The following is a 22,629-nucleotide window of genomic DNA, read 5'->3' on the forward strand; positions in this document are numbered from 1 at the left end:
TTGACAAATGAAGAGTGAATTCCAAAATCAAAATAGGAGTAACATTCTACACACACACACCTTCAAAATGAGGAGTGTTCAGGTTTTTTAAATGCAAAATTGAAAGAAATACGTCAAGTTGATATTGACCAAATTTTGACCGTATCACCCTTTGTTTGCTGAACGACGGACAAAAATATCTCAGCAACGGGTTTTTGAAGAGATAAAGAACAAGGTGGAACCAAAACCTTCCACGAGTTCCGATGTCAATAGACAGAAGCAGCCGCTTTTTAAAGAACAAGGCATTCAATTGAAGAAGGTTATCACCCGCAACATCCATGATAGCTATCCGGCGGTGGCACCCAAGGGGGAGATGGCCAAAAAGCTAGCGGCTGCTGTTCCGTACTATTTGTTCCTCACGACCATTACGGATACCAAGGTGACCCATACGGAGCCACTTTCAATAACCTTCCAGCAGTTTCTGGACAGTAGTCTTGGAGATTTGGTATGTTCGTTCCAGATGAACTTTATGGTGGACATTGGTTGGCTATTGGGTCACTACTATTTCGCAGGATGTGAAGACCGTTCACTGTTGATTCTGTATGGAGATGAATCGCCAGAGTTTAAAATGGTGTCTTCTAAAAAACCGAATGTGAAAGTTCACATTCCTACTCCCTTTGGAGTGACCGTACCAAGATGGGTCTCCTTGTAGCCAGAGGCTGGGTTATTCGGCCGAAAGTCATGAGGCCGAAAGCCATTCGGCGGAAGGTCATTCAGCCGATGGACGTTAGGCCGAATGGGCTATATGGCCGAACAGGCCACTAGGCCGAATGGGTTATTCGGCCGACGGTTATTCAGCCGAATGCTGTTAGGCCGAATAGACGCAAGGCCGAAAGGATGTTCGGCCGAATAATCACTAGGCCGAATGGTCACTAGGCCGAATGGTCATAAGGCCGAATGGTTGTATGGCCGAACGGTCGTAAGGCCGAATGGATGCTAGGCCGAAAGGTCGTAAGGCCGAATGGTCGTAAGGCCGAATGGCCATAAGGCTGAATGATCGTCATGAATGGTTGCTAGGTCAATAAGAAATCTTTTACACATGTCGGCATGCTAGGCCGAAAGGTCGTAAGCCCGAATGGCTGTTGGGCCGAATGGTCGTTTGTCCGAATGGCTGTTGGGCCGAATGTTCATAAGGCCGTATGGTCATTAGGTCGAATGATCACAAGGCAATCCATTAGGCCTGATGGCCATTCGGCTTGATGACTATTCGGCCTAACGACCATTCGGCCTAACTACTGATCGGCCAAACTACTGAGCGGCCCGACATGCAAGAAAGCGATAATATGTCTTATAGGCCTAGCATAAATTCGGTCCAACGACCATTCAGCCTAGTGGCTATTCGGCCTAACGACCTTCTAGCATCCATTCGACCCGACGATCATTCGGCTTAATGACCATTCGGCCTAACGATCTTTCGGCCTAGCATCCATTCGGCCTAACGACCATTCGGCCTTGTGACCATTCGGCCTAGTGACCATTCGGCCTAATGACCATTCGGCCTAATGACCATTCGGCCTAATGACCATTCGGCCAAATGACCGTTCGGCCGAATGACCATTCGGCTTAGTGACCATTCGGCCTAGTGACCATTCGGCCTAGTGACCATTCGGCCTAATGACCATTCGGCCTATAGCCCATTCGGCCTGATGACCATTCGGCCAAATAATATTCGGCCAAATAACCTTCGGCCTAATGTCGCATTCGGCCTATTGTCCTATTCGACCGAACATCCGTCGGCCTTTCAACCCATTCGGCCTAGCGACCTTCGGCCTAACATCTTTCGGCCTATCGGCCTTCGGCCGAATGTCCGGCCCCCGGCTACAAGGACGGTTCGAAGCGTGTAGTTATTTCCACAGCTGATTTGTATGAAGATGATTGGCACAACCGAACCCAAGGTCTGTAAATTAGTTCGAAGCTGCCGGCAGTTCCGGAGGACGACGATAACGGTTTTGGAGAGAGCAAGACAGGATTCCGTGATAGTTTGATAACTTACATGAATGCATACAAAATAACACAAGTTCAACTTTGGGTGGCGAGGATGCAGAAAACCGATTTAAGTTCCGTGAAGTATGTTTTCGAAAACGGCATAAAGTAAATTGTTTAACGTTATATTATTTCAGTGTTTTCTTGGTGATTTCGGTTCCCGGTGGCCTTCTTAGCACAGCCAAAAGACCACTTTGGGGCCACCCTGAGATGGCGGACATTCCCATTGGTTGAAACCAGCAGATGATTCCTGATCTGGAATGACGATGGATCGGCAGACGATTAAAAATATATGGAAAACTTATTTAAAACATTTACTTTTTCCTTGACATTTTTATAATGAAAAGTTGCATTTCTGCCGCAGCCACCATCAAGTGGTGCTTTTTGATTTTGTCCGTCGGTTTCTGCTAGAGTTCCGAATCTTGTAATGGATCATTTTTGTTTAGGGGCCGTACACTAATTTCGTAAGCACATAGGGGGGGGGAGGTTCAGATTTGCTTACGATCTCTTACTATGGGGGCAGGGGGGGGGGGGGGTTTCCAAAAATCTTACGTAAGAAATGTTACATTGATAATTCGTCACAGCCATACGAAACCATATTACTCAGGTTTTTATTTCTCACGACCTATTTGTTGGTTATTTATGATGATGTTACGTTATATATCTTTTAATATCTTTGAATTAATTAAAAAAAACTGCAGGATCTATAAAATGTATAAAGATTATTTATTTTATTTACATAGTATTCCGCCTCACGACGTAACTTGACGAACATAATTCCTATAATTCACTCGATCCATGGCAACCGTTCTCCAATTCCTCGGACATCCCACGTTCGCCGGATCACGCTCCACTTGGTCTAACCACCTCGCTCGTTGCGCCCCCGCTCGTCTTGTTCCTACCGGATTCGTAGCGAACACCTGTTTTGCAGGACAGTCGTCCGGCATTCTCGCAACATGTCCCGCCCAGCGTATCCGGCCAGCTTTTACCACCTTCTGGATACTGGGTTCGCCGTAGAGTCGCGCGAGCTCGTGGTTCATCCTTCGCCTCCACACTCCGTTCTCCTGTACGCCGCCAAAGATGGTTCTTAACACTCGTCGCTCGAATACTCCGAGTGTACGCAGGTCCTCCTCGAGCAATATCCATGTCTCGTGCCCGTAGAGAACAACCGGTCTAATAAGCGTCATATACAGGTTACACTTCGTGCGAGGGCTAAGTCTTCTCGACCGCAGTTGCTTGTGGAGTCCATAGTAGGCACGACTTCCGCTGATAATTCGCCTCCGGATCTCACGGCTGGTGTCATTGTCTGCGGTCACCAGTGAGCCGAGATAGACAAAGTCTTCGACTATCTCCAGCTCATCGCTGTCGATCGTGACCTTGTTATTACTGGACAAGCGGGTTCGGTCGGTCTCGGATCCGCAGGCCAGCATGTAATTCGTCTTGGACGTATTAATCATCAACCCAATCCTTCCTGCTTCGCGTTTCAGTTTGCGGTAGATCTCTTCCATCGCCGCAGATGATCTGTCGACTATATCAGTGTCGTCGGCAAAGCAGATAAGTTGACTGGATCTGTTGAAAATCGTGCCCCGAATTTCGCCTACCACTCGTCGAATAACACCTTCTAGCGCCAAGTTGAACATCATGCAAGATAGATCATCACCTTGTCGAAGCCCCTTGCGCGATTCGAATGAACTCGACAATTCACCCGAAATCCGCACACAGCATCCATCATCGCCTTGATCAGTCTGATCAGCTTCCCGGAAAAGCCGTTCTCGTCCATGATTTTCCATAGCTCGTTACGGTCGATTGTGTCGTATACGGCTTTGAAGTCGATGAATAGATGGAGCGTAGGGACTTGGAGTTCCCGCCATTTTTGGAGGATTTGCTGTAATATGAATATCTGGTCCGTCGCTAACCGTGATGATGCCGACCTGATGACTTCCCACGAATCTGTTTGCTTGTGGCGTTAGGCGGCGGAGTAGGATTCGGGACAACACTTTGTAGGCGGCATTGAGGACAGTGATCGCTCGGTAGTTCTCACAGTCCAATTTGTCGCCCATCTTGTAGATGGGGCCTATTACCCCTTCCTTCCACTCCTCCGGTAGCTGTTCTATGTCCCAGATCCGGACTATCGACTGGTGTAGGCAATCGGCCAACTTTTCCAGGCCCATTTTGATGAGCTCAGCTGCAATGCCATCCTTCCCAGCCAACTTGTTTCTATTCAGATGGCGAATTGCTTCCTTAACTTCACTCATCGTTGGGAGAGGCTGCTCTACGTCGTTGGCTACGCCCGGTGGCGCTTTCTCTCCTGGAAAATTTGGACTCGCTGCCTCTTCCGCTGTCGGCGATTTAACACATTTCGACGGGTGCTTCTTTGCACTACTGCCGCCCGCGCGGCATTCTCTTCGTCCATCACCTTCCTACACTCCTTGTCGAACCAGTCGTTCCGTCGAGTTTGCTCCACATAACCGATGACGTTCTCCGCAGCACTGTTGATGGCTGTCTTGATGGTATCCCAACAGTCCTCGAGAGGGGCTTCGTCAAGCTCGCAAGACTTCATCAACAAATAATATCAATCAATATGAGGCGCTTTAGATAATGAATTTTAAGACAGTTTTTTCTGTGATAGACACTACGGTTCAACAAACGGTTTACCAAACAAAATCCTAAAACTTTATCGCTAACCGCTGAAATGAGTCTGAGTTTTTTATTTAGTTGACAACGTCATTGTCGTCAAACATTTTTGCACCAATTCTAGTGAAATAGAATGATTTTTTTAGATTTTTTTGATTTTTAGGTAATTTTTTTATGATTCTTTGTGCCAACCTGATCTTTCACTCTTCTTTTTAATCGGAGTTAAGATTCAATATTGTTTACTCGATTTTGGAAATTTATTGAAAATTATTGTTACCTCGAACATGTTTTGTCTTTAACAATGTTCTCTATAATCGTTCATGGCATATCATCTCTTGTTTTGTATAAATTGTGCAAATGCAGTTATTAATTTTTACTTAAAAGTGCTTTGCTTTGAAGCATGGATTTCACATTTATAATATTTTCAAGCCATTTAAAAAAAAACGTGTCAATTTCTCAAAGAAAAAAAGCGTTAGATCTTACTAGAGGAGGGTTTTTTTTTTTGAAAAATCTTACTTTGTCTTACCAGGGGGTAAGGGAGGGTTGAAAATTTCCAAAATCATGATTATTCAGTGTAATTGGTGAACGGCCCCTTATATTGATTTCAACTAATAATTTCGAAGGTTTTAAATGAAACGGTATTGCAAAAGTTTTCTTAAAGTTGCTTAAAAACAGTCCGATTATTGAATTTTGGCAGAAAGATTAAATTTCGCAACAAAATTGAAATTTTTGAACAAGTATTTTCTGAGTTTTTGGAGAACAAATGTACAAATTCTTTCTATATTCATGGAGATTTTGACTATTTTTAGCTAATTTTTCTCAACGATTCAACGTATTAATCAGAAAAAATATCTCCAGTGTTTTCATATTGTGAAGATTGTAACATGAATATTCAAATGCAATGAACGATAAAATTTTCGACTAACTTCATTTGAAGTTATTGACGCTCTATTACAAGATGATTGTTTTTTATGGTTGATTTTCTTAAAGCCTAAGTTGAGTAAAATATTTTACCCGAAGACTGTAACTCGATTGGATTTGAAACATAAAAGTTATTGCGGTTCAAAGATTGGTCGAAAATTGTCGTATAAAACGCAATGCGTAAAAAGTACTCAATTCAATTTTATTCACGTTTGAGACTCAAGCAACCCCTCCCTATGGCAGATCTTCCTGAAATTTGGCATGTGACCTTCTGGTAAGCTTATGAATAATTTTGCCTTAGAGCGAGTGAGATTTATCATGTTTCATTCTTCTTATACTATGATAAGTGTACTGCGGTTCGTTAAATTATTAAAAACTGCGAAAAATACAGTTATGGTAAAGTAGCCATAACTTCTTCAACTTTCAACCGATATTGATAAATAACCACTTGAAATCTTTGTTTTAAATTGACATTTAAGCGCAAAAGAAAATAAGAATTTTTAAATGCTACCATCGAGTCTAAATTTTTCGTTGAAACAAAATTTCTCTAAAAAAATGCGTTTTTTAATATTTTTTTTTCTAATAAAGTCACTAATGTCAACAATACTGTTTGTTTTTGCACGCACTTCAATCACCGAACACTTCACCCTCGATAGCTAGCGGACTGTAAAAACTAGCTAAAACACTTTCTTCTGAGGGGATCTTCTAACTTTCCCACTCTGGGGGAAGAATTTTGTTTACCCGGCGGTGAGATTTCGGACGTAGTAAAAATCGCGATACGAGCTGAGCTGTGGTTGGAACTTGATTAATTTATTTTGCCGTTTGTTTTCCATCCAGTTCGGCTCTCTGGATCTCTCTTAAACATAAAAGCGGTGTCACAGTGAGACGTGAGAAATTGAGCATTTATGGACCGTTAGCACGTCTCACTGTGGGCTTACATAAACCTCGGAATAAATTGTCATTTTCAAACACTGTTGGTCAAACGCAAAAACAGTGTTCAGATGATCGATAGAAAACTTATTCACCTTCAATATGCAAAAGAGAGATTTCAAATCACTGTTATGCCGTCCGAGATATTTAATTCTAAGTACAAGAACTTTTTTAATTTTTCCGAAATTTCATATTTGGAGCATAACTCAAAAACAGTTCTACTGAGATTTTTTTGAATTTCATTTTCGGATTCAGCGCCCGATTTCTCATTGGAAATGACCTTCGGTTTACTGAGTTCAAAAATGCTGTAAACTAGTGTAATTGTTTGCCGCTAAATTTTGGTTCTGGACCACTGTGCATTGCTCTTTGCTGAGTAATTTAACACGTTCGTCGCCACGCTCATTTTGGTAGTTTTACTAGCCACAGATTTGCAACGTGTGGCTAAACTGAGCGGCTAACTTGAGTAAGAGAGCGTCACATGTTTTTTGATGTGACGGGGCCTCCCAGGAAATACACCCGTCCCCCGAATATGGGTCCCTTGGCGACGAACGTGTTAAGATTGGTTTCTACCGTTGATGTTAAGTTTTGAGCCTTGGAAAAGACTTCAGTAATAAATTTGTGGAGTTCGGAGGGCCTGAGGAAGACAGTAAGATCATATTGAACGTTCGATTCAAAATCGTTAAAAAAATTACCGAATTTACCGGTGAACACACATCATGACCAAAATTATAATTCGCAACCTGAATGTATTGTTTCAAGCACACGTCGTTTACCAATTAGCTTCGTTGTAAGATGGCGGAGAGCAAACTCAAGGGCACAGATTCGAATCTCTATCGGTAGGTTGATTTAATTTTATGAACGTCGATCTTCGCACTAAACTTTTATGCCCAAATTACTCATACCTACGTATATTTTACTTGTTGGAGGGTAAAAAAAATCACAAACGGATTGTTTGATATGCATGTACCTTCATACATGTATATATAGGGCCCACTTCTATAGATTTATGCATCTTTGGTAAGTTTTATCTGATCATTTCAAATGCTATATGTGTTTTAATAATTCTTCTCTTTCTGAGACATACATATCTACCAAAATGTTGGCTGGGCCCTGCCTCAGTTCTGTTATCCATGCTGGTCTCCTCGGAGAAGATTTTGATCGAAACGATAACATCAGGCCTTTCTGACTCACCTTTTATCTTTGATACATAGTTAGATGGTTAGATTGTATGTTGCGCCAAAATCATGAACGTCCGATGTTGGGCGCAAAAAGCTCGTCCGTCGTATTAATTGCTGGCTCCCGAACACGTACCTTGAAAAACTAAAAACCAAATATAAAAAAATGAAGTTAAAACATGACCATCGTTGCACAAAACCAACTTCCGCACAAGAAAGCAACAGATCGGAGAAATCGTTTTCATTAGGAATTCAAATAAATCACACGCCCACGGAATCTGGAATCCGTTTTTGTGTCAAAACAAAAGAGCCGCAGCCAGTACATGGGGCCTGAAAGTGATACAAAACGTGACAAATCATTTGGCAGCCGGTTCGCGTGGTGGTAGCGAATGGCCAAACGTCACCAGCAAACAAGAACCAACATGCCATCATCCATCCATGGGACCACGACGATGATGATGGCCAGCCTTATATGTGAATGATGATGACAGATATGACAGATTGAATGCGCTTTCGGTCGAACCCTTGGGGAAAAGGGGGGGTGGGATATTTTAGTAAAGAATGAATTGGGGAGGGAGGTAGAAATTAAATCAAACACAAAAGCAGAAGAATTGCGAAAAAAATAGCAACAGAAAAAAAACTGTACTAGAAACGATGAAACTTTTCAGCCATGCTGTTTGGGTACTCTGAACAAACAAACAAACAAACAAACAAACGAAATCCTTCAACTGCAAAAAAAAAACTTCACGCACATATTGTAGGGGAGTGCAGGTTTTATCGATAGCAAACTGCTCCAAGGGAAAAATAGAATAAGAGATAGATGACTCAAATAATAATAGAAAAAAAAACAGACTAAAACAAAATGCGAATCGCACAAAACCGGGAGCCGTCGTTCAAAGACTTTCTCGAACCTGTACGTACACCAGCACGAGAAATGAGAAGGACGAACAATTGAGTTTGAAACAAAAGCAGTCAGCCGAACAATGAATAATCGGTTCGTTAGCGGTTCGAATGGGTTGACGTTGGGACCGAAGCTGTGAGCGTTGCTAGAAGATGTGAGGGGTAGAGGAGCAGCAAAGTTGTAAAATAGGAACAGGAAATAAAACAAAAAATCATTCGTTTGGGGGGCTCGAATGACCACGTGAAGCAGCGGGGTTAAAAATTCTATCGACTGCTGCTGCTGTTGCATCGCAAATAGTGCGTGCGTGAATCCTGCCGGTGACGTATTGCACTGCCATGTTCTTTTTTTCTCCTTTCTGCCCGCCACACACAGTGTTGCGCCTAACCTCACTTTTGGTGCTCGTTTTCAGGCTGTGATTGCGTAGGTGGAGGATATTGAAATGTTCGTGCTCATACAGAAGGCCAGAAAGTAAACCGTGGATAAAAGGGTTTTAAAAACATGGGAGAACAAAAAAGTTTATACCCTCTGGCGTTGTTGAGACGAAAAGTTCGGGGTGTAGGTTATGCGAGGTCGGAACTGGGAGTTTGGGCTTATCAGCGGTTGTGTGTTGCAAGGATTTTCCATTTGAGTTGTAATTATTTGAACTTTTGTTTGGCTTGTGCTGAGTATGTATTTTGAAAAGTTTCAAGATTTAGTTAGGCGTACGACTTCTAGAAGATTATGTGTCACAAAATTCTAGTTAGAGAAATATACTTTATAAATTTTTGTTAGAATTGGTGATATGCTTTTGAAGCAAATTACTACAATTTAATTGAAAAAACCTCAGCCGTTACTAAGACAAAATAAACAAAGCTATCACTGACATCATATAGGTAGAACTGAATGAATTTGTACATAATATTACCTCATGCATAAAAACTAAACCCATCGGGAAAAAAACGTTAAGCGTGAGCAGAACGTTTCGGATACTACTAGCACTGACTATACTGGCTGGACACTTTTTCCAACAGTACGCAATATCGATTCCAGAGTGCGCATCGATCGATTTGAAGAAATGCTATCCCAGTTAGGAAATGCCACCCAACTTTAAAAAACAGGCAATTTCTACGATAAAATTGGGCTAAACAGGTACATTTTTCCTACAGAGCATTTTTTGTCACATTTTTCAGGTTCACCACCTGCCTTCGGTTTTGCGAACCTACAGAATCTGACAAAATAAATTATACAGAAATGGTTGAATTTTTGTTCTAAGTGTCATGTCAGTGTGATCAGTGCTACTAGCATCAGTGCTAGTAGCACTGATCACACTGACATTTTTTTGTCAAATTTTCCAGGTTCGCAATACCGACGGTAGGTGGTGAACCTGCAAAACTTGACAAAAAAATGTCCTGTAGGAAAAATGTACCCGTTTAGCTAAATTTTATTGTAGAAATTGCCTGTTTTTTTAAAGTTGGATGGCACTTTCTATCTGGGATAGCATTTCTTCAAATCGATCGATGCGCACTGTGAATCGATAGTGCGTACTGTTGGAAAAAATATCCAACAAACGAAATGGTCAGTGCTATTGTGAATTCAAATAATTTTTTTAGAAACGTCGCTGGTGAGCTGGCAACAAAACACAGACTTCCGACAATCTAGTACTTTCCTTCTCTTTGTCGGAAGTCTTTCGGAAGTCGGAAGTCCGGACTTGCGAAGTAAAATTTATTGCTGGCGCGTTAATACTAATTCCGCGTCCGGAAGAGCGAAAAATTTTCGAAAGTTATGATCCAGTGGGATCTCCTCCTCTCTGGAGAGGATCGTCAACGATGTCATGTTCTCAGCTTGTCGGAACTGGATCTCTGAGAATCAGCATGGATTTTTCCCAAAACGATCGGTAACTTCAAACCTAACAGTTTTTACATCGTTCTGTATATCGAAAATGGATGGTGGCAAACAAATCGACACAGATATATCAGCTGCATTCGATTCAGTGAACCATGAAATCCTCCTGAAAAAATTGCATCGCCTGGGATTTTCCGAAAGACTGTGTGCGTGGATTAACAGTTACCTAACGAATCGCCGACTAGCTGTTAAAATTGGTTCTGCTGAATCCTTTGATTTTATTCCAAAATCTGGCGTACCGCAAGGCAGCAATCTGGGTCCATTATTGTTTACGCTGTTCTGTAATGATATAAATTTGCTCCTCATTGGATGTGGAGTTCTCCAGTATGCGACCGACCTAAAAATATATTTAGTTATAAACAGCCTAGCTGATTGTTACGCGTTACAACGTTTCCTGGACATAGTAGCGAGCTGGTGTGCCTATAACTTACTGGTTTTGAGCGTTTCTAAGTGCTGTATTATCACATTTGGGCGCAGGAAACACCCGTTCTTGTATAATTACAATATACTGGGCGTGCAAATGCATCGTTTAGAGGAAATAAAGGATCCTGGCGTTTTATTGGACATTCGTATGACTTTTAAACGTCATTACTCTGTGGTACTCGAGAAGGCAGACCGCATACTGGGATTCATCATACGTTTGAGTAAAGAATTCACCGATCCGATCTGCTTGCGAGCTTTGTATTGCTGCCTGGTTCGATCAATATTGGAATCGGCGAACCTGGTATGGTGGCCTTTCGAAGCTGCTTGGATTAACGTTGTGAGGCAACTCAACGACGATTTGTGCGTTATGCTCTTCGTGAGCTGGGAAAACCCGTTAAACTTGCCACCATATGCTCATCGTTGTGCTCTGCTTGGTCTTCAGACGCTATCAGATCGTCATTCCATCGCCCAATCTCTATTCGTGACAAAGATTTTACGAAACGAAATCGATTGCGCATGGCTGCTTTCCCGATGTAACATCTACGCACCAGAACGAACTCTTCGCAATCGAAATTGGCTCTCTCTGGAATCAAGAAGCACGCGCTATGGCAGCAATGATCCTCTACGTTCCGCAATAACTTGCTTTTTACGCCATTTTACACAGTTTGACTTAAATGTATCCATTTCAATTTTTAGACGTCGGATTGAATCTGATTTAGGCAAACAATTACGAAACTAAGAATCATGTTATGTACAAATAGTATTAAGATCATTAAGACACCTATGTAAGATGATATTATTTTCAATAAACAACAATAAACAACAATAAACAACATTTGCCAGTCGGAAATTGGAATGCCTGATAGAATAACGGTAAAGAAGGGAGTGTTCCGGATTTTACTCTCTCAATGTGCTTTGAAAAAATGCACATTGTGCTCATTGTGTGAGCGAATGACACCCATGCATATGAGACCTCAGACCAGTGATTGAAATCCTCACCAATTTTCTCATCAGAAGCTCTCAAAATACACGCTTTGAGGCCTCGCATAGTAATCAGAGGGAGGCAACGTTACACGTTTTGTCTATGTATCGTGTGACCAACATCTTTTAAATAAGTGGTCGTGAATCTCGTTTTTAAGCTTTTTTCCTCAGATTTGAGCTTTTTTTACCTTGAGAAGATAGGAGACGAAAGCTTAAATCTGAAGAAAAAAGCTTAAATCGGTCAAAACGAGGGGAAAAAAAGGGGAAATCCGAAAGATGTGCTCCATACGGTTTGAATAGCGTTGCCGCCGCCTGATAGTAATACATTCATTCAAACCTCCCCCCATGAGGAGGATCTGCTCTGAGAGACACTATTCGTTTGCTGCCCCGAACGAATTCTCTCAACGTTCGGTTGCTACATGATGCATGAAGAAGACGAGGCACACATACTCATTTACGTTATTGAATTTGATGGACTCAAGCCGATAGCTGTCGTTGAGAAGGACATCTTCAACCTCGCCGCAAAGGTTAAGGCAACAACGACAACAACCGAACTTATTGCATTGCGGGCCGCAACGTATGGAGCAAGGAGGGGGGAGGAAAAAGAAACGAAAACACTAGCTGCCTGCGTGCGATTGCTGTGCAATAATAGCAACAGCAGAAAAACCTCGGGTATTCGATCCAGGCACAAACGAGGAGACTCGGGTTTGCTGTGCCTTTTGAATTCTTTTCCCCCAAGAATGTAACAGGAGATGAGTGAGAGACATTCGTTTGTTTTTTTGGATTCGCTGCCTCGAATGTATATTGCTTCGTGAAGGCGGGCCATGTTGAGAGCGTATGCATCATCAGTTTTGTCGTTTTCGCTGCCTCAAAGCAACCTTTGCTTCCGAGTAAAGCGTTGAGCGAGAGAAGGTTGATCAATTCATTCTCAACCAAATTCAACCACTGCCTCAGACCTTCTTTTAGCTTGTTAAGTTTGGTCGACTTTCTCATTCTCTCCGTTCATCTCGCTTTTTTATTCTACTCTCTTTTGTTTGCAACCCTTTCGGCAACGCGTCCACACTTTCGAGCGTCTTCTTCTCCATTACCGAACGAATGTTCGAGTCTCATTCGAAACCACGCAATATTCGCCATGAACTATATCGGAACCAGTAAATCTACCAGTGATTGAATTTTGCTGAGCATGAATTGATCAACCTTCTCTCGCTCACTGCTTTACTCGGAAGCAAAGGTTGCTTTGAGGCAGCGAAAACGACAAAACCGATGATGCATACGCTCTCAATATGGCCCGCCTTCAAGGAGCAGTATACATTCGAGGCAGCGAATCCAAAAAACCAAACGAATGGCTCTCACTCATCTCCTGTTACATTCTTGAGGGAACCGAATTCAAAAGGCAGAGCAAACCCGAGTCTCCTCGTTTGTGCCTGGATCGAATGCGTGAGGTTTTTCTGCTATTGCTATTATTGCACAGCAACCGCACGCAGGCAGCTAGTTTTTTCGTTTCTTTTTCTTCCCCCCTCTTTGCACTATACGTTGCGGGCCGTGCAATGCAATAAGTTCGGTTGTTTTTGTTGTTGCCTCAACCTTTGCGCCGAGGTTGAAGATGTTCTCCTCAACGACAGCTATCGGCTGGAGTTATTCGAGTTATTCAAATTCAACAACGTAAATGAGTATGTGTGCCTCGTTTTCTTCATGCATCATGTAGCAACCGAACGTTGAGAGAGTTCGTTCGGGACAGCAAACGAATAGTGTCTCTCAGAGCAGATCCTCCTCATGGGGGGAGGTTTGAATGAATGTATATGTATCGTCTCCTGTATAGCTATGCGAGGCCTCAAAGTGTGTATTTTGAATGCCTCTGATGAGAAAATTGGTGAGCATTTCAATCACTGAAATCTACTAAACCTTTGACAGTACATCGCACGCACGACCTAATACGCTTCAAGCTGCGCTCAAGCGGTGGTAGGAGATGTCGGTAGCACGGCTACGTTCAAGGTATTCATTCCTACAGCGACATCTTTACCTACGGCGACATCGGGCTCAACAGGGTCGTGCGTCGTGATCGACAGTACTCTCTGCGCATAGAATACGGATTCAGCAAAGACGACGGGACAGTACAAGGACGTGTATTTCCAACAGCAGCATCCATTGCGTTCCGGGAAGAATAGTCTATTACAAGTGACCAAACAGCGCTATTCTATCATTTTCAAAACGATCTAGATAAATAATTAGGATAAGATCCAGCTTTAAATATATTCGTAAAATCGCATTATACCTGTACTTCATTTTGTGGAAAAACTCTAAGAGAATCGAGCTACTGTCAAGTGAGAGAACTGCTACGAGAGAACTTCCGCTGAGGTGTCAAATATCACTTTATCACTTTATCGCAATATCATCTATCTCGATTGTGTGCAGGCTTCGGACGACTCCTGAGGTGTCACTCATAAGTGTAAGAGCAAAGCTTCACAAAGAGGAGTGGAACCCACGCTCTTGTGAGCGCTAAACCGCACTCACTCTGCTCTTGCTTCCCGAAAAATAAACTTTCAACACACACTTACATGAGTGATGTGTGCCCCGTCAGTGTAGCTCTTAGAGCGCGCTCTTAGGGAAATGAAGTGTGTTTTTTTTTTAGGAAACCGTCCTTCCCATCATGTGCATAGCAAAAAAAAGACGTTATTAACGGAATTCTTCAGGCAGCGATTTGAAAGCAAAGCGCGCAAGCGCTTGGTGCCGAGGGTCAAATTCCAATGGTTTAATGAAATTTATGTAATGTAAAGTAATCGTTTACATCTACTTACGTTTATATCTACATTATTATGGCAATAAATGAATGGTGAAAATATCATTATCGAATTAAAAAAAAACTTGTACGTACATTTTGATGACTGTTTGATGCCACATGACTTAGAAATTGCATAAACCGACTGGCACTGCCATTTTTTCAGATCTCTGGGGGATTCATGTTTAAGACTTTCACAACTCGCATCATTCATAATGCATATTAAACTTATGTCTCCACTTAGGTTCTTTTTCCATAAGGGTTTTCCAAAATATTTAAAATATATAAATAAAATGCAACTTTAGTTCGAACGACAAATAACACGAGTTTCCATCAAAATGGGAAATTGACCAAAAAGATAAGAATAACTATTTTCCGAATAACAAAATAAGCATCATTTTAAAAATGAAAAATACTTACAAAAGTTAAGAAATGCCATAAGTTTGCATTTTTTATACTCGTCATTTCTGTAGTTTTTACTTTATAATCATTAATAAAGTTTTGCATTATTTTGCAATTTAGTTTTAAACTTTGTGTTTTCTATCCATCTTGTTTAATTTATGGTAAATTTAGGATAAAATTTATAAAACTTGGGAGATTTTTGAGAAAGTTAAAAAAAAATTAGCATGCATCTACATTAGACTGAGTCTATTTGAAGTCATTTTCAAATTACCAAAACCCTTTGATCTCAACAACTTCGTTGCAGATTTTTAAAGTAACGATTACATGAATAATTTTTTTTTGTAGAGAAATGAATCCAACTTTGATGAAATTTCAGGGACTAGATAAGGGAAAATTGATGTTGAAATTTTTTTCGCATGTTTTTCAACATCAAATTTCCCTTATCTAGTCCCTGAAATTTCATCTAAGTTGGATTCATTTCTCTACAAAAAAAGTTTCGCTGACTGAATGTTTGAGTCAAGACCCATCTTTGGGTCACAGTTTAAAAATACATGAATAAAGTTTTATTTTCTTGTTTGTATGAAAAAATTTTACATTAAGTTCGAAAAAAAAGAAAAAAAGATTTCTCTTCTATCTAAGAACTCCTTCTTAATTGGTGATTTTAATTACAATCTTCTTAGACCATCTTCGAGGATAGATCTCTTAAAAGATACATTATCCAGCTGTAATTTCACGTGTTTTAATAATGAACCCACATTTTTTCATTGCAACGGAAGTTCTCTTTTAGATTTATTACTGACGGATTCCACAGAGAGTGTTTACAGGTTTAGTCAGATTTCTCTTCCTGGTGTATCCAACCATGATCTTATTTTTTCGTCCCTGAATTTTTCAAAGCAAGATCATGCTAATGGATACTGGTTTCGTGACTATTTAAATTACGATCGACAGGCCCTTTTTCAAACTCTCAATAGCATTTTTCTTCAGTATAGATGATTCTGATATGCTAGTGGAAATATTTAACTCATTTTTACACTCGCTGTTTGATACTTATTTCCCCTTGAAATTTAAAAAACAGCGAAAAAATTCTTGGTTTAATCGTTATATTCAAATAGCAATAATCAACAGAGATTTAGCGTACAGAACTTGGAAACAGTCTAAATTAGCCGAAGACAGATTAAAATTCAAACGATTACGCAACAGGGTAAACACATTGATAAAAAACGCAAAAATCATGCATAATAAAGTGAAATTGAATACTAATTTACCCGCTAAAAAGTTCTGGAAGAATTTGAAAAGCTTTGGCTTAAACAATTCAAAGAATCTGCCAGTTTCTACTGACTTTTCTGCAACAGAAGTGAATAATTATTTTTGTTCAAATTTTACATCCAATTATAATAACGAAGAAATTTATATTCCTCATACTTCTTCTGGTTTCCACTTCAGATCTGTTCATGAGTACGAAATAATTAATGCAGTATCTTCCATTGAATCTAACGCTACCGGATTGGATAACATTCCCATCAGATTGGTGAAAATAGTTCTTCCTTGTATGCTCCCGATCTTAAGCCATCTTTTTAATACTATCATCAGAACTTCTAAATTTCCCCTCCAGTGGAAAAAGGTTAAAGTTGTACCTATCCCGAAAAAATCAAACAATCTCGATATTACCAACTTAAGGCCAATTAGTTTATTGAGCTCAGTTTCGAAAATTTTCGAAAAATTAATCAAGCATCAAATTTCTGATTACGTTAATCAACATAGATTATTAAGTAACAATCAATCAGGTTTTAGAGCAAATCATAGTACTGAAACTACCTTGATGAAAGTTCACAATGACATCGCCATCTCTCTTGATAAAAAAGGATTAGCTTCTCTGATACTAATTGATTTTGCAAAAGCGTTTGATAGGGTGTGCCATAAGAAGCTGATTGAAAAATTGATATCAAAATTTACTTTTTCTGGATCTGCAGCAAAAATGATTCAATCATATCTTCAAGGACGGGTCCAATCAGTTTTAATAGATGGATGTTTCTCGATGTTAACTCCTATTGAGTCTGGCGTACCTCAAGGATCGATTTTGGGGCCAATGCTGTTTTCTCTCTTTATTAATGACCTGCCATCTGTTTTAAAATACTGTAGCGTTCAAATGTTTGCTGATGACGTTCAAATATATTTCTGTTCTGACAACTCGTTATCAATGGAAGCTGTCGGTGACAAAATAAATTACGACTTAGAACAAATCAACCTATGGTATATTCAGAATATTCTACCTGTTAACCCAGCTAAAACCAAGGCTCTATGCTTCAGTAGACCCAACAGAAATATTAACATCCCTACGCTTTATCTGGCAAATTCTGAGATAGTTTTCACCGATTATGCTGAAAATCTTGGCGTCATTTTTGACCGTGAATTGTTATGGAACAGGCAAGTCAATAAACAGTGTGGCAAAATTTATGGATCTTTGAAACAGTCAAATCTCACCACGAGGAACCTTGATGTCCAAACTAAATTAAAATTGTTCAAAAGCTATGTTTATCCATTATTCATTTATGGCGATTTTATCTATTCAAACTGTTCTGCTAAGTCCATGGACAGACTCCGTGTTGCTCTGAACTCATGCGTTCGTTACGTTTACAACTTATCTAGGTATTCCAGTGTTTCCCACCTACAAAAAAAATTGATAGGCTGTTCATTCTATAATTTTTACAAATACAGATCCTGCGTAGTTATCCACAGAATACTTCATAAAGAAGCTCCACAATATATCAAAAGACTTTTCGTTCCTGTGAAAAATTCAAGAACACTGAATTTAACTATTCCATCGCATTGCTCGGTTTATTTTAATAACTCGTTTCTCGTTAGAGGTATCTCGACCTGGAATAATCTTCCTATCCATATTAAATCCTTAAAAACGAAATCAGAATTCAAAAAAGCTTCACTTACAAGATTTGCATCGATAAGACAGTAATCGGTTATTTTTATAGTTAGGTATAAAAGTTCGTCAGAAACGAAATTTGATCAATATTTAAAATCACAAGTTTATAACCTAATTGTAACACATCAAAAAGAATGTACAAATCTTATGTTACATGAATAAAATTATTATTATTATTATTATCTCTTGAACCGAGCCATCTAATCTTTTTTTTCAATTTATAAATTCTCTAAAGGAAAGTTTTCGCTGAATAACTATGTCGAAGCTCTTGAAGTGTACTCTGAAAAATTTAATAATGCATCTTATAATGGGTTCGAAAGTAGATTTTGTAATAAATTGTCTCCATATCAAACAGGTTTGAATAATTTAACACTTCACGCAGTGTAAGATTTAGAAGTATGCTGCACACAAAACTAAACTTTTCAATCACGTTACACTATTTGGCTGGAATGAAAATAAACCGAAAATGCGTCGTGAAAATAAGCGTCATTTTTATGAAAAAAATATTTTCAACTCAAGATGAAATCTATAATGTACAGTCCCCCAGTCATTAGTCACTTTACGTTTCCTTTCACCACTAATGGTTCGTTTATTCAGGTGTTAGTAGACCAAATATCAAGCTTTGCATGAATTTAAGTCATTGAATACTTCCTCTTTGAGTTCAAGTATGTTATTATTCAAAATTTTGTTATAAAATGACATAATTTACCGAAACAATAAAGCGTTTTTTAGAAACGCATATATGGGTCAAAATTGTAGCTCGTAACAATTGTTAGTCACATAGAAATCCATGACGACACTCGAATGTCAACATGAGTATCAACTTGTTTCGGACAAACATTTATTTTATTTTACGAATTCAAAACAATCGAAATCCAAAACAACGATCTTGTTAATAACACCCTCGACACTAGCTAGCGGACTGTAAAATTAACTTTCAATGTTCAATCAGCATCACTATACTGCAGATACTTATGCTACCTTTACCACCGTGAGGGAGCAATTTAGTTTCACCCGGTAAAGAGCATTTGGATCGGTTCTAAGCGTGACTCGTTTGGTTTGTTGTTTGATAGAGACTTATATTTAACATAAGTGTATTAGATTTTATTCTTCTCATCCATTCCGGCTTGATGTTATCATCTTTTTTTATTCATTTTCGAAAAAAAAAACAGCTTGATACGAACCAAATCGAACAGCACCATCAATTAATTACTTGGACGCACATTGTGTACACCTTAGGAGCACTCTTTAGGAGACGCACTTATAGAGCACTCATTTCAATTTTGAGTGTTTTGTGAGTGACGAAAAACGCTCCCTGTGTGTATTGTCACTCTGCTCCTATCGACCACTCTTGCTCCGCTCACAAAAAAATTTAAAGAGTGGAGCTGATTGTTACACCGCTCTTGTTGGGCTCTGAAAAGAGTCCGAAGCCTGATTGTGTGACACCGAAAAGTTGAAAATTAGTGAATAATCCAGCATTTTGTGATTAGAATATTCTTGTAGTTCCTCAGGGAGAAATCATTCTTGGTATTCGTCACCACACGTGGAATTCCCTAATCCACACAGAAGGTGTTAAAAGCAAGTGGCGCATAGAGCAAACCGCTCTACCTGTAAAACCATCATACGGAGCAAAATTGGAAACGATACCTGCAAGGCCATTAGCATTACCGGTGAAGACAGTTTATAATTCAGCTCAAAGGGTTCTCTTAGAGGGCCCTTTAAAAGCCGATTTGGAAATCGTGTTCTGCATCCCGGACAAATTGTAAACAAACTTCTGCATCGCACGCGGTTCGCATTCATCGTGTGTTGGTGAAAAGACTCCCCGACGCAATTCCAACCATCCGGATAGTCTTCGACTGTATGCTCCCGAGTGATAAAGCAACACCCGAACCGAAGATACATGGCCAAAGCTGATCAGAACTAGTATTCGTGACTCCAATCAGCTGGCAATCGTAGAAGGTATCTGTGAGGCGGGATTGAACGCTCGCTGGATTGACCGGGCAACATAGCTCAGTTCTCGTCGGCGTTCGAGAAGGCAACATCGGTTAGCCTCGTCGGATTCACGGATCAGATAAAAAGTGAAAAGGAGGAACACACGGGTTGGTCTAATCTCGAAGCGAGCGGATACACATTACGGTTGATCTTGAGGCAAGTGCTTTCGTCCTGTGCGATCATTATTCCGGAGCGGATAAGAAGAGGAATTGGTGGCAAGTGAAGGAATAAGGAATCCAAGAAGCCATTGAGAAGACGCCGTGTATTGGTAAAAGGAGGCCTAGTGATTTGAGAAGGGGTTCGGACACGAACTGTATGCACCACGGAACTGCATCAGATATTCGTGAGTGTGACATCCATCGAACAACCACTAACACTGCATGGTACTGCATGCGTGTGTGGGAAAAACAATCCACCCACTTCATTCCTTACTACCGGAGAGCGATTCTGGTACACGTCCCGCTGAGCCGAGGTGTCAATAAGCAGGAAAGGCAGATCGGGAAGATTTAGACGCGCGAAGGAATGCCTTTAGAATCGGTGAGTGCTTAGTATGTAAGTTGACCAATTTCTACTAAATCCAGAATTCTGATTCACATCATGCAAACTCTAAATAAATTCTATCTGATGTTAAATAAGTCTTATGAGCAATATTGATTGAATTATTGAGGTCTTGGTAAGCAAGGACAAACACGAGCATAATCTGCCTTGCTAAAACAGTTGATTTGATTTGGTTTATCCCGAGTCGTGAGTCACCCCGTGAGGTTCATTGATTTAATTTGGTTTGGTAAACATTAGCACGGTTACAAGTCACAGCGACATCCACCACGGCAGGATCGTGCGTTGTTTTCGGCAGCATTTGCTGCACTCAAGAGCCCCTACCTACGGTGACATCAGGCAAGGCAGGGCTGTCTTGCTAACACCCCTTGTGCCTGACACTTTTTGTTAGTCGTGTTTCGGGTCTAGAAAGTCCCGAAACGCAAATCGAGTCGTCGGCCGCACTTCTCCTGGTCACACACACGAATCGGGGTCAAGACCCTCCAAAACGCGTGAAAATCTCTCACACTTCTCTTGTCTGTCAGATTCACAACTTCTTCTGCGTAGATTTAGCGTGTTTGGTAGCCTTACACCTGCAACCATCGGGTTTGGAGAAACGTTACCACTTTGGACCATGGCTCGGGCAGGCGCGATATTTATTGAAAACAATCGCCTTATGGATAGAATAGGTACTCTAACCTTTCCGGAGGCATTGGCGCAACTTCTGCGATCGTCGTAGTCGTCGTCACTGTCATCATGAACTATTAAGTGTAGAATGACGTCAAGCGAATTCCAAGTAAAGTGGGTCCGATCTTGCGAGTGACACTACAAGAAACTTTACCTTCTGCGGTTCTCGGGAATACTTCGCTTGAGTGATAGAATAACTCTACCGACGGGGACTAACGAGAATGACCCGAGTCCTTGAGTTAAATGGGCGAACATTCGAACGAAAGCCGTTAGGTCTAAAAACGTTAAACCGAAGGTCAATCGGGCGAATGGGTTATCAAGCCGAAGCATGTTCGATCGAATGAAAAAAAAAACCGATGGTTACTTTTTCAAAGGTTGTTTAGCCGAATGTTTGTTTGGCCGAATGGTCAAAAGGTCGAAAGAGTTTAAGGCCGAACGGGACTTCGTTACAAAAAAATTGTGGAATCTCATCTGATACTCCGCCCTGGTATTATAACCAGATAGGCAAGCAGACTACCATGCATAATAAAGAAGATTCCATACGCAACCGGTAGGCTGAATGAGATTCATAATACCTACCGGCCTAAGAAGATCACTAGGAAAACACGATCATCGATAAGTCTCGTTCTCACGGAATTTTTATTTAACAAGAACATACACCATTTGAATATTTTAGTTTAGTGCTAAAAAATAATCAATGTCAAGGAATTATTCGAAGTTTAGCGGATTATGTACAAGCGTACAAATAAAACTTACATCATATTTTTTAAGCTAAATTCAATTTAACAAGTGCGACAACAAACATCTTATTTGAAAATCAAATCGCTTTCAGTCATAGGGCATGTTATACCGTTCCAGGCGCGGTCCTATGGGGGGGGGGGTGATCGGGGTGATCACCCCCCCCCCAAGCGGCAAAAAACCGTTACGAAATACTCGCAAACGCTGAATTAGATATAAAAACTAAGCACTTTTCATAGTAGGTGTACTTTCGAATTCTCAAATTTTTCCACTCCGTGGGGGTGTTTGTTCATTAAATGAATTTATTAATCACTTAATAGCTTAAAATTGAAAAGAAAAGTCGGTCCGCCAAACTAAAACAGCTGTAACTTGCAATTCTCTGGAACGAATTACATCAAATAACTTTTGTTGAGGTACCGTAATCCGGGGTAAGATTGATCACTTTTTTCAATATATTTCGATTATTTTTTCTATTAAGGGGAATGTGGCATGTTTTATATTTTTAAAACCAGTACTGGACTCCTATGAACGTAAAACATGGATGCAGAAATTTATTAGACTACTTCAAATTTGATTTAAAAATCGTTTTCGTCTCTGTTCAGAATTTGATGCTTTGGGGTGACATTGATCAGTCTCTATTCTGAAGGTTTTAACGAGTTTTCTTGAACATAAAGGGTGCAAAACACCTAAATAATAT

General features: G+C 40.4%; 1 pseudogene; it reads left to right on the plus strand.

Annotated features, from left to right (window-relative positions):
* LOC129737999 (probable tyrosyl-DNA phosphodiesterase) overlaps nt 1-2,256 on the plus strand; it is a 3,156-nt pseudogene extending 900 nt beyond the window's left edge.
* Nucleotides 2,257-22,629: the final 20,373 nt, after the last annotated feature.

The sequence above is a fragment of the Uranotaenia lowii genome, chromosome 1 (assembly GCF_029784155.1).
Source record: "Uranotaenia lowii strain MFRU-FL chromosome 1, ASM2978415v1, whole genome shotgun sequence".
Classification (NCBI taxonomy): domain Eukaryota; kingdom Metazoa; phylum Arthropoda; class Insecta; order Diptera; family Culicidae; genus Uranotaenia; species Uranotaenia lowii.